The following is an 11,960-nucleotide window of genomic DNA, read 5'->3' as shown; positions in this document are numbered from 1 at the left end:
AATGGATGAGTTTACCTTATGGAGAAGGTAAATTTTGTCTTCAAAACAGACTCTTCCATTAAAAAAAATTCAACACAGTGTAACTTCCCAAGACCATTAGCCTGCTCCTGATGGTTATATTCTGAGTATGGTGGCTGGTCAGCTGAAAGTGAGAGTTGCAGTAATCTGCAGGATAACATGTTAAGTGTCTTACTCTTAAAATTAATTACTTTTATTGCTATATCTGTCTATTTTTATCTTTTTTTACTGGAAGTGTCAGTTCTGCCTGATGAACTACAGCTAACACTGCTAATGCTCTCCGTTGGCCTCAGTTCAGTAGTTTTAAAGCAGAGCAATAAGTGTGTAACTGAGGCGTGCAGAACTAGCATGCTTGGGCGACTCAGAGGATTGTGAATACAAGTAACTTAAGTTCAGGAGAACCCATGGATGGACTTGCCCTCTCCACTCCTAACTGGTTTTGGCTTTTATTTATTTATTTATTTATTTATTTATTTTAGGTAAATGATGACCCAGTAAAGAGATTCCACCAGTTGTTTCTTCTCAGGAACACTAATGACAACTAGGTTTGTACCAGTCGTGCTTAGAAAGGCTCTACACAACTTTGCTTGAATTATTTCTGTTCTCAAATGGCCATCCCTACAGCCCTTCGCAAATCTCTCATACACAGATAAAAACACAAATAACTTTGAATGCCACAGAGCCTTGCCCTGTTTTGTGATTAATTCACTTATGCTGTTTTTCCAGACATGCAAGATATGGGGTGGAAAGAGTGATAGCTCTTCATAGAAAGCGAATACATTAGCTACATGAATTTTCCTCCCTTACCCTTAGCATATCCCTGAGGTCTGCCGTTGCTTGGATTGAGACTCTCTAGGTCAGTGGCTGACAACACAAAAACCTCAGAAAAGTGCTCTGCAGCTCAGTGGCTGACAACACAAAAACCTCAGAAAAGTGCTCTGCAGCTTTTTAGTACACCTATGAGCAGTTGCTGACTGTCAGAAAATGCTGCTGTGTTGTGCTCTGTAGATATACCTAGAAAGCTCCATTTGCAGAAGAGCAGACTGGAATTTCATAGCAACAGGATTAGAAAACTGCTCCATCCCTTGCTTTTCCTTCTCCTATTCTACTGCTACTTGCATCCTACCCCTTTCAGCCTAACTGTACCTGAAGTGGTTGAACTAGGAACTGGTCAAACCAACAAAAGAAACCTGACTCCTTGCTGTTTGAAAGAGAATAAAATGAAAGGAGTGAAATCCCAGGTGATTATAGGACAGAAGGTGAGCAACAGGACTTCCATAATGAAAGGAATGGACAATTTTGTTTATGTGAAGCAGAATGAGATCCAAGATAATACTGGTTTTATTTAATGGGGAATGGGCAGAGGGGGAAACCTGCAACTGCATTCCTGGCACTGTCCTGCTATAGCATTAATTTGGCCCATATTAAATAGACAGTTTAAAATATTAAACCTAATGGGTCTTGAGATGAGTGTGTATATGACTAAAATAATTAATGTCATCATGAGCCATGTTGGTATTTGTACATTGCACATATCAGTCTACGTATATGTATGTTTAAAAAAAGAAGCTAAGTTGCAAAATACTTATAAATGTCATTTTAACCATGTGAATTTCTGTAAAATAAACAAAGTAACACTTGCTGTAAGTGTGAGTTGGCTCACAGTGGGGACAGGAGCTCTTCCACTGGAGTCAGTGGTGCACAGGCTGTGGGAAGCAGTGACAGGTAGCTTGTATTCCCATGAAGTATTTCACTGGATGCAGACTACAGCAACACGAGGAGGCCACAAGAACCTCACTGTCTGCTCTGTAGCTCATTGCGGTGTATTGGGCACTTGTAGGTCCCAGAGAGATATAAGGGGTGAAGGCTGGGTTCCTGTTGTCTTCTGGGTCCTTTGGCTTATAAACCACCAGAGAAAGGGAAAAAAGCAAGGAAGGTAATTAACACTTTTTTTTCCCCCAATGGAGACAGTTTTGACTGATATGGGAAACTAAATTGTCAATTAAACTCATGTTTTCCATTTGTTGTTAGTGGTCCAAACTTCTTACACGTGCAGGAAGATTAACCTTAGGTACACAGCAAACTCTAATTCTTTCCCCATTTTCTGTTTGGAAAAGTTCATCTATGTTCAGTAACATTCAAATTGTGATAATTGTGTTATACTATTCCCAGGTAGTATCTGCTGTCTTTTTTCTTTTACAACAAGAGGAATTACCAAGTGGGCAATTGTTTTCACCCTCCCAAGGCTGATGGAGATGAATTAAAGTAATGCTCTCCTAACAGAAAAACATCCCCATACCCCAAACTCTGACAGCAATGGAGATTGTGATAGGTGGAGTCATGAACCTAGAAAAATGCATGGCAAAGTCTTTTGAACGCTGTTAGCCTTGTGTATAAATACTCAGTGCTATACAGTATCAACAACTAGATTGGGCTGCAATTAAGCATAACCATCAAGTGATTATAAAACCACCAAATCTTGCCAAAGTGTAGAGATTGAAAGAGAAATTCTTGAAGGTGCCTGTTCCCAACAGCAACACTTGTTCCCCAACAGCAACACTTCAGTCCTTAATTCTGTCTTTCTCAGGTGAAGTTCTTGAGCTCTTCAAAGTGAGCACAAAGTTCAGACACTTCCCTCCAAGGGACCTGTTGTTCTGTATCATTTTTGATTGCAATCAGAGTATAAACATGGACTGCTGACAATTAGGCCAACCGTGGCTCTGCGTGTTCGAGCCGTGGAAACCTCTAAGGATGGGGTTGCCACAACATCCCTGGGCCAGTTCCAGGCTTGGGACAGCTTCATATCAAGAAAATATTTCTTAATGATCAATCCAAACATCGTGACCTGCAACCTGTGGCCATTGTCCTTCATTTTACTGTCTGCCGCTATTGAGAAGTGTTTGGTCCTGTCACCTTTGTCATTAACCTTGAAGTAGCTCTAAACTGCTATTAGATTGTCCCTCAGGCTCCTCTTCACCACGCTGAGCCAACCTAGCTTTCTCGCATCTTGGGCGTACCCTCTCCAGTACCACAGATTTGACATCTAGCTTCTCCAAGTCGTTGCGCTTTTGCTGTCCCTCACCTTCCCGAACTGTGCCGGTATGCACCTACGTCTAGGAGGAGACTTCACTTGGGAAGAGCGAGGTTAAAAGACACTGAGCGCTTCAGCCTTGACCATATTGTCTACCAATAAGCTGTATGCACTGTTCATCAGTGGACCCATATTATCTCTTGACCTCCCTGCCGCTAATATACTTGTAGAAATCCTTCTTGTTGACCTTTTTATCCCTAGAATGTTTAAGTTCCAGCTTGGCTTTGACCTTCCTGATTTCATCCAGAATACCCTTGCACTTACACTTCTCCTTTTCCTTTTCTGCCTGCCGTTGTTTCCCCTCTTGTACGCTCTCTTTTTGCCTTTCACTTCAATGGCAAAGCAGGTAGCCCTACCTGCCCTGCTCTTCTACCCTGAATAAGTCAGAGTCCAAGCCCCAACTCTGCTGCTTACCTTCCTAGCCTTTCTCCAGATCCTCAATTTGATCATCTGGTGGTCACAGCAACCCAAATTGCTGTCTACAGCCGTATTTGCCATCGCTTCCTCCCTGTTTGTGAGAAGCGGGTCAAGTAGCGCATTACCTGGTCAGCTTATCTAGCATTTGAATTCAGAAATTGTCATGAGTGGAGCCTAGAAAACTCATGGACTGCTTGCACGGTCCTGTTTTACTGTCCTAGAAGATGTCTGGATGACTGAAATTCCATAGGAGTGCAAGGCCTTGCAATTGAGGGGCTTCTGATAGTTGTCTATAGCTCATCCACTTCATCCTCTTAGTCAGACAAGCTGCAACAAACTCCACCACAATATTACTTTTCATTCTGATTTTGAGGCAGACACTCTTGGCCAACAGGTCTCCAGTGTCGCACTGTGCCTCTGCACAAAGAGCCCTGCTATTTGCAGAGATACATATATATGTATTTATTTTTATGTCTGTGTTGAGTGTATGCACTTTGGAACTGATTGTTAGTAGCACTCTAAAAATCTAATTCGAGACAGGATAAAAAATGTTGAGCCATTTATTTATGCTAAGTTACAAAATACCTGACTAGCAGGGCAAATGTAAAAGCGGCTCTTGTCACAGCAGATGATTAGCAATACTTGTAAGTCAGTATCAACAGATACATTTGTGTTACCTAGAAAACAACTTATTTTTCTGCACCCTCTCCTATGTAGCTATCTGACTGCTGTGCCAACACTGTTCCACAAGACAGGGAATAGTTATTCCAGCATGGAAAACTGTGGGCAATCACTATCTGTCAAGACCCACTGGGACCTTTGTTTAGGAAAAGATGTTGGAAAGGGAGACAGGCAAGTTGCAAGAGTGCTTACAAAGCTGAAAAGAAAAGCCATTCTCTATTTCTGTTTAAAAGGTCTGGGCCTGTTTAAGTACAGCTTCTAAAGTAATTAAAATATTTAAAAATTAGTTTCTCAGTCTTGATACACAGTACTTATATGCTTTTATTTTTTATGGGCAAGAGCAGATGTCAGTGAAGTCAGGATAAACACTTAGCTGAAGTCTAAAGGTTAATATTGACAAAAACCCAGCCTAACTGCCTAGCTGGTTAGCATAGCATTGCTGCATTATTGCTGAAAGGTGCTAGCAGAGATGTTTATTTCTGTGCAGGCTTAAAGGTGATTAGACCATCCAAATGGTTGTGCCTGACTGGACACGTTTGCAGTGGACTGATCTCTGAACTGGCTCATGCTAGCAGGGACAAATATGAAAAACAGCACAGTTTATAGCTATAGACAGCCTGCTGGCTTCATGACCCAGCTGAACACGTAAGAAAGATTTTAGATCCATAATGGCATTGTGCATATTGAATTAGTTGTGGTAGAAGCCCAAGTAACCTGAAAACATTGTTTTCTATTCATAGATTTGGCATCCTTCCTTTTGAAGAACTTCTGATACTTAGTCCAACGATGCAACTCTGTCACAAATAACAAGCAGCCCCTCAAAATTTACTGATTTTCCCCAACGGTCAGCTGCTGCCAGGAAACACCCGGTACTCCTAGATGACAGTTCCTCCACAAGGCACTCTGCCCTTCCAGTTCCCCATGCAGCTAAGTGGAAGAGCACCCTTTCACTGACTGAATGCCTGGGGGAAGCACATCAGTGGTCACGTATCACAGTTACAAGGATTGGCGTCACGGAAAACTGACCACTGCAACTCCCACCCATTCCCTGAAATCACCCTTCGGTTTTAAGGTTAGGTAGACATGAAGAAAGCAATTTCCTTACAAAAATGTATGTACAAACACAGGAGGTGCAGAATTTACAGAAACAATAAAAAACAAATGAAAAGAGAGCTTTGCCATTCTTGTTTCTTCCTTCAGCATCTAAGCTTCCTCGCTGTCATGGTTTAACCCCGGCCGGTAACTAAGCACCACCCAGCTGCTCATTCACTTCCCCCCGACCCGGTGGGATGGCGGAGAGAATCCGGAAAAAAAAAGGTAAAACTCGTGGGTTGAGATAAGAATGGTTTAATAGAACAGAAAGGAAGAAACTAATAGTGATAATAATAACAATAATAAAATTACAATAATAATAATAAAAGAATTGGAATATACAAAACAAGTGATGCACAATGCAATTGCTCACCACCTGCTGACTGATGCCCAGTTAGTTCCCGAGCAGCCACCCCCCCCCCCCCAGGCCAACTCCCCCCAGTTTATATACTGGACATGACATCACACGGTCTGGAATACCCCTTTGGCCAGTTTGGGTCAGCTGCCCTGGCTGTGTCCCCTCCCAACTCCTTGTGCCCCTCCAGCCTTCTTGCTGGCTGGGCAGGAGAAGTTGCAAAGTCCTTGACTTGGTCTGAACACGACTCAGCAACAACTGAAAACATCAGTGTGTTATCAACATTCTTCTCATACTGAACCCAAAACATAACACTGTACCAGATACTAGGAAGAAAATTAACTCTATCCCAGCTGAAAGTAGGACACTCCCATTTTGAAGGTGAAGGGCTCCTTGCTGTTCACAACCTCCCGACTGACAAGCCAGTCAGCAATTCTGCACCCTTAGGTTACCCTTCATGGGAGATGATCTGGAATTGGGGATTGCCACTTCTTTTTGTCCTCTAGAAATGGTTATGGTTATTTAGATTATTTAGATTTACTGTGTACCTCTCACACAACATAAACTTAATCTCTCACAAAATAGAAGGTAAACGTTTCTGTCTGCATCTGAAAGGTTTTATAATGGAATAATCTCTTAAGCTTTTTAGATATTGTGACTTGGATTTATATGTCAACTTTGGGAGAAGGAGCAGCACCACAGCCATTTTTTCACTTACACAGCTGAAACATCTCATTTCCAAGAGCAAGTCTGCCAGTCATCAGTGGTGGGCACTGTCTACAGGGACTGCTATGATTCCACAGTAAGTGACCATTATTTCTGGTTTTTTTGTTGGTCCCCCTCCCCACCCCCCCCCCCCAGCAATATTTCATTAAACTTCTGAATCCATACAAGAGGAGGGATTGTTCAGGGTGTTATGTAGCTAAAGCACTATAATTTTAATGTCTCTTCTCTTGTGCAGAGGGCAAAGGAGTTTCAACCCTAGAAATATTCAGATGGGATTATGATGTTTTTAAAAAGGAACGTAGAACCTTTTCAGATTGACCATGAACACTCAGAGCACCCTATTTAATGAAAATTTTAATTGTTTTGGACTTAAAGCTATTACCTTTCAAATGAATGGGAAAATTCCTTTATATGTGAATAGCATAATATCAAATATTTAAATATTCACTTAATTATTTCAAGTATGTATGCAGCATGCTAACTAGAAAAATGAGGCTGTAATTTATTTCAAAGAACTCCACAAACATTGGGCTGGGACTGGCCAAAGTCAGCCCAGCTTCTTGGAATTAGCTGAAATACGTTGATTTTACACCTGGTCAAGGACTAGGCATATTATCTGTTTGGTTAGGTAATTTAAAAAAACTCCGCTTAATGCTAAATCTAGTGACAACAAGCCGCTAATTATTCTCTTATAGATTACTCTGCAGCTCTGTTAGACATCAACTACTTTATGTTTTGTTTTATCTTATCTCCCATCAAATGTCTGGCACACCACGCTGAGCCAAGAGGGGGGTACACCTCCTGCAATGTTGCCTTTCCTGAAAGACTACACCGTAACTACTGTGGCTATACAAATAAATTTGCGCATGAATTACAGTTATTCTAAGAATTTGCTAAACATTATTTCTGAACAAAGAAAAATACTTAATATGTAATATGTAAATAATTTAGAAAGAAGATAGGATACCGGCTTATAGCTTTCTCAGAATACTTGCCTGATGGAAACACTGTCTTTACTGGAACATAGCAGAAAGGCTGAGCAGGTGAATTAAGAATCTGCATGTAAAAATACCTATTTAGCACACAAATTGCATGTGACATCAAGCACTACAGGAACCTTATTTGCTGATAAAACTTAAATAAGGAGAAAATACAGGTGAGAAAAATATAGCTCATTCTTTGAATACATTCTTCAGTTTAATAAAGGTCAAAAAAATGCGGAAATGTGGAAGTTCTAGTAGATTTCATTAGCCGTACTAGCCCTACTGTGTGATCCGAATTTGTACTCCTACAGAGTTTTTCAGCTCCCTTTGATGTTGGCAGACATACACCCATGTACTTCCAGAACAACTGAGGGAAAATTGGACCAAACTTGAAGGGATGCTTGACATTAAAAAGGCAAAGATTGGCAACACCTACTCCATTGTTATAACTGGTTTTTAATTCATCTTCTAAAATTAGGGAACATCTGAAAAATAAAATAACAGAATTGTATGTGCAAAGCGTTGGCAAAAGCAGTGGTGATTGTTTTTCTCTACCATGTTCTTGTTTGCATTTCCAGACTTTAGAAATTATGAAAAGCACACTGAATTGTGTTTCCCAACAGAATTCTCAAAGCAGAAATACTTGCACCTGCTGAGGAATTTCCTGCATTACTGTGCACATTTTATGATTAAAATTTTTTTACCAGATATATTTAATCTTTCTAGGCATACTTTTTTCAAATTTGGCTAAAGTGCTTCTAACGTAAATGAAACTGAAGATTTGCTGATGATATTTGAAGTTCAGAAATATCAGATTATTTCTAAAATTAATTTGATTAATTTTGAGTGTGAATTAGTGCCTGAGATACTCATTAGTGGATGGATGTGGAAAGTTTCCTCGTTTTTTTTCTGGTAAAGTTTACTTCTTAGTTTGTCTGAATTATTAATTCTTTTCTACAACATGACCTGGATTTTTAAGATCCAACTTCCTTTTAGCCAAATAAGTCACATAGTTTAACAGCAATTTTAAATCTATTTTTGTAGGTAAAAACATCTTGATAAACATTGTTTTGTTTTGTAAAGAAAGTGATCTTGCTTCAGCTATAATTAACAAGTAATTGTGATAAATTTTTCCTCTTGAAATCTTTACGTTATGCTCATATAAAAAAATATTCATATAGAAAATGGGGAAAGGTAATTTCATTAAGTATCCAAACTAATACAACTGACTTAGGGAAAAATATCAAGGACAAGTTAATTTGGCCTAGATATTGTATTCTGGCATATGACACGACCTATTGGTTTTGTAAATATTACCTAACGAAGACTGAGACTAGAGATTTGCACGTGTTTACATTACTGTTATTAATGTGTCTAATTGCAGCACAGAAATCAAGACCCGTTGTGTACCTTCCACATGAGAGCTTGGGTTTTAAAGAGTTCTCAAGAAGGTCTCATGCCACCTAGCTATGATAGTGTCTCACAGCGGAGAGTGAAAAAAGCAAGTTGTGATTAAAAAGTTTTATTACGGTAAATGAGAGACTAGCCTCCCTGGAAAGAGCTTCTCTATCCATTTTTTATTTTACAATGGTACTCAGTTTTTAACCCTTGTCATCCTTTCAATTTCTCCAGCACTGACTTGGCAATGTGCTTTAAACCGTAAAAACAACCAGACTTTCTGAACATGGTTACTTTTTTGCATAACTTCTGCTTGCCTGGCATTGTGCTTTGCCTTCCCTTTGTGCTTTGTTTCTTGGCTTCCTTTTCTTCTTCGAGAAGAGAAGCTCCTTCATTCTTGACAAAAACTTGCTCGAAAATCTATCGCATTCAGTAAGAGACTTTCTAGACTTCAGTGGAACTTGGGGCTGACCTAAGGGAACGGGCTGTGCTGGCTTGCATCATCAAACCCTGAGCACAGTAGATATCCTGCTATTTTAATTGGACTTAAGTGAAAAGTTCTTTAGCTCTTAATACATAATTTTGTTTGAACTAAAGAATTCAGGACTCCTAACTGTAGGGCATTGTTACTTAGGAAGAATGGATTAGAGAAGGTCTCCTGCAGGGAGCAGAAGAATGGGGTGGCAGTGGGAGACCAGCACAGGGCTCCTTTGCAAACTCTTCCCAGGTCTTCCGTGTCTCCAGAATCATAGCAACACTACAACAATCAATAAAACATCTTTTTCTGATGAATTAAACATAGGGATTATGCAAAGGGAGAACTTGTAACTTCTGTTTTTTGGGAAGAGATTTTGTAAAGTAATTACATTAATCTTTAAACTTCTAGAATAGGCCAATGAAAATATTCAACAGACAGTTTTGAAAATGATCACTGAGACTGGTACGCGCTGCAGTATCTGCTTCAAAAGCAGGGAAAATTTTGCTACCATTCCATTAATATGACGATGTAGAAAATGTACTGAAGAGTTGAAGAGAAAACATATTGGCTGAAAATCCCTGTAATAAGACAGAGCTCCCCTCTGTCTTCTTGCACTTCCCCGGAAGACCCATCTAGGTCAGTACTGGTTTGCGATCTTACTCCAGGACCTGCAAGAGAGCTATAGAATTTAATTCTCCCGACTTTTCTATAGACTCTGAGGAGCCCCTTCTGCCAACCCAACTGTTGGCTGTACACCTGCAGGTAGGTGCTCTTTGCTCCTGCTGTTCTGCTTGGAGAGAGCTGATGGGAAAGAGCTGAAGTTGTGAATCTCGCCCGCAGGAAGGAGAAGAGAGGGCTAAGGCGCTCACAAGTCACCGTGAGCTGCGAAAGCACTCTCCTGCTGTTGTTGTCACTTCCTCCAGACCTGAACTGTCCAACAGTAGAAGCAAAAATACTACTTAAGAAGCTACCGTTAAATGCCACTTAAAATGTTACTTAAAGGGTATAACTAACTGAAGAAATATTTAACTCCCGTATGACAGCAAAGCTACATGTAATTAAAACACAATCACCAAATTTCTTGATGTCTCCTAGTTGGAGAAGTACTTGTCTTGAAACACATTTCCAACGCAAATGACGAATCCCATTGGATTTAGTTGATCAAAGCTATTACTTTTATCTAAGAAAAACTAACCGATCTTTTCACTCTTCCTTACATTGTGTGTTTCTGACTTTTCTTCTCTTCACTCTGTTGTCCTCAAACCCACTTATTTTTATGTTTTGAAATTGTTGTTGACTTAAGGGAAAAATGAATACATACATTGCTCCTCCCTTTGAACCTCATCCATTCTTATTCTTCCAAGTCCTTCTCTGAAATTAATTTTGCATGTTGCTCTCCTATTTGTTTTTTACAAGGGGAGGAATTTGAAGTCTAGTCACAGGTTTCACTTTGGAAAGTCTTAAGCGTGTGCTGGAGGCCAACGGACCTTCTTCCAAAGCGTACAGTTTAACGCTGGTCCTGCAATGTGAAAATGTAACCTCCTTTCCCAAGTGAATGAGCGCTAACTCCACCTCATTTAATAGGACCTGACTTTGCTGAGCACACCGCACGGTTTGACAGCTGGAGATAAACAGAGAACAGGTTTACAACTGAAGTTATTATATGGGTACATTTACTTTGCGCACTTTATAAAGTAGCTCCCATTTTTACTACCGTGATAGAAACCACTGGCTGATTTCAAAAGCCGTCTGGACACGATCCTGGGCGACTGGCTCTAGGTGGCCCTGCTTGAGCAGGTGAGGTTGGAGCAGATGGCCTCCTGAGGTCCCTTCCCACCTCAACCATTCTGTGGTTCTGTGAAAACCAGGAGATAGGCCACAGTTGTGCTGTAATGTTCAGCCGTGATGGGTTCTCTCACAACTGTTTTTCTCTTAATCTTTCACTTAACCTTTTCAACATATCCAGCGTTTGAAACACTCTGCAACCATTTGGTGATGCGTTGTTGCAACGGGAGTTCAATGTTGTTGATTACGTGGGAGCCATTGGGCATTTCCATTCTGGCAGAGCCATATTCAATTACTTTACGTCACGAATTATTAGACAGCAGCTAATGCTGTCTAACTAACTGGGACATATCCCTCTTCGCCCTGCGTAGTAACAATTTTTTCTATTGTGGTCATACGTCTACTATGAATAATTTATCTTTCATAGATGGCTGCCCTCTTCTCCTTTAATGTTTTTGAGTCTTGACTTACCTACCCCCTTCCCGCATGTACAACGGCGCAGAAAGTACATGGCTAATGAACTTGTATCATATACATGTTTAATAACAGAAAGTTATCACCCTCCAAGAACTTAGAACTAATTCCTTTTCAGTGTACTTAAGAGCGTTGGCCACAAACATAAATAATTTTTGTGGCCGCTGCTGTAAAAACCAGAGTAATTTTCTGCCAATGCGAATATTTAATTAGCGTTACTTCCCGACAAGATACCGGTCAGTCTACCGCCGCGGCCTTCACAGGCTTTGGCGGGAGTTGGCCAACCCATTGGCCGGCGCGTGAGCTGTACGTGGGCCCGCAGTGAAATCGCACGCCTACCGAGGCCGACGGCGACGGGTTTCGCGGCCTTCCGGCGCCACGGGCGTGACACCGCCGTGCTCCCCGGCCACGGCCACGGCCACGGCCACGGCCACGGCAGCCCTCCCGCCGGGGCGGCCCGGC

This window comes from Harpia harpyja, chromosome 1 (genome assembly GCF_026419915.1).
Source record: "Harpia harpyja isolate bHarHar1 chromosome 1, bHarHar1 primary haplotype, whole genome shotgun sequence".
Classification (NCBI taxonomy): Eukaryota; Metazoa; Chordata; class Aves; order Accipitriformes; family Accipitridae; genus Harpia; species Harpia harpyja.
This window is presented reverse-complemented; position numbering follows the sequence as displayed.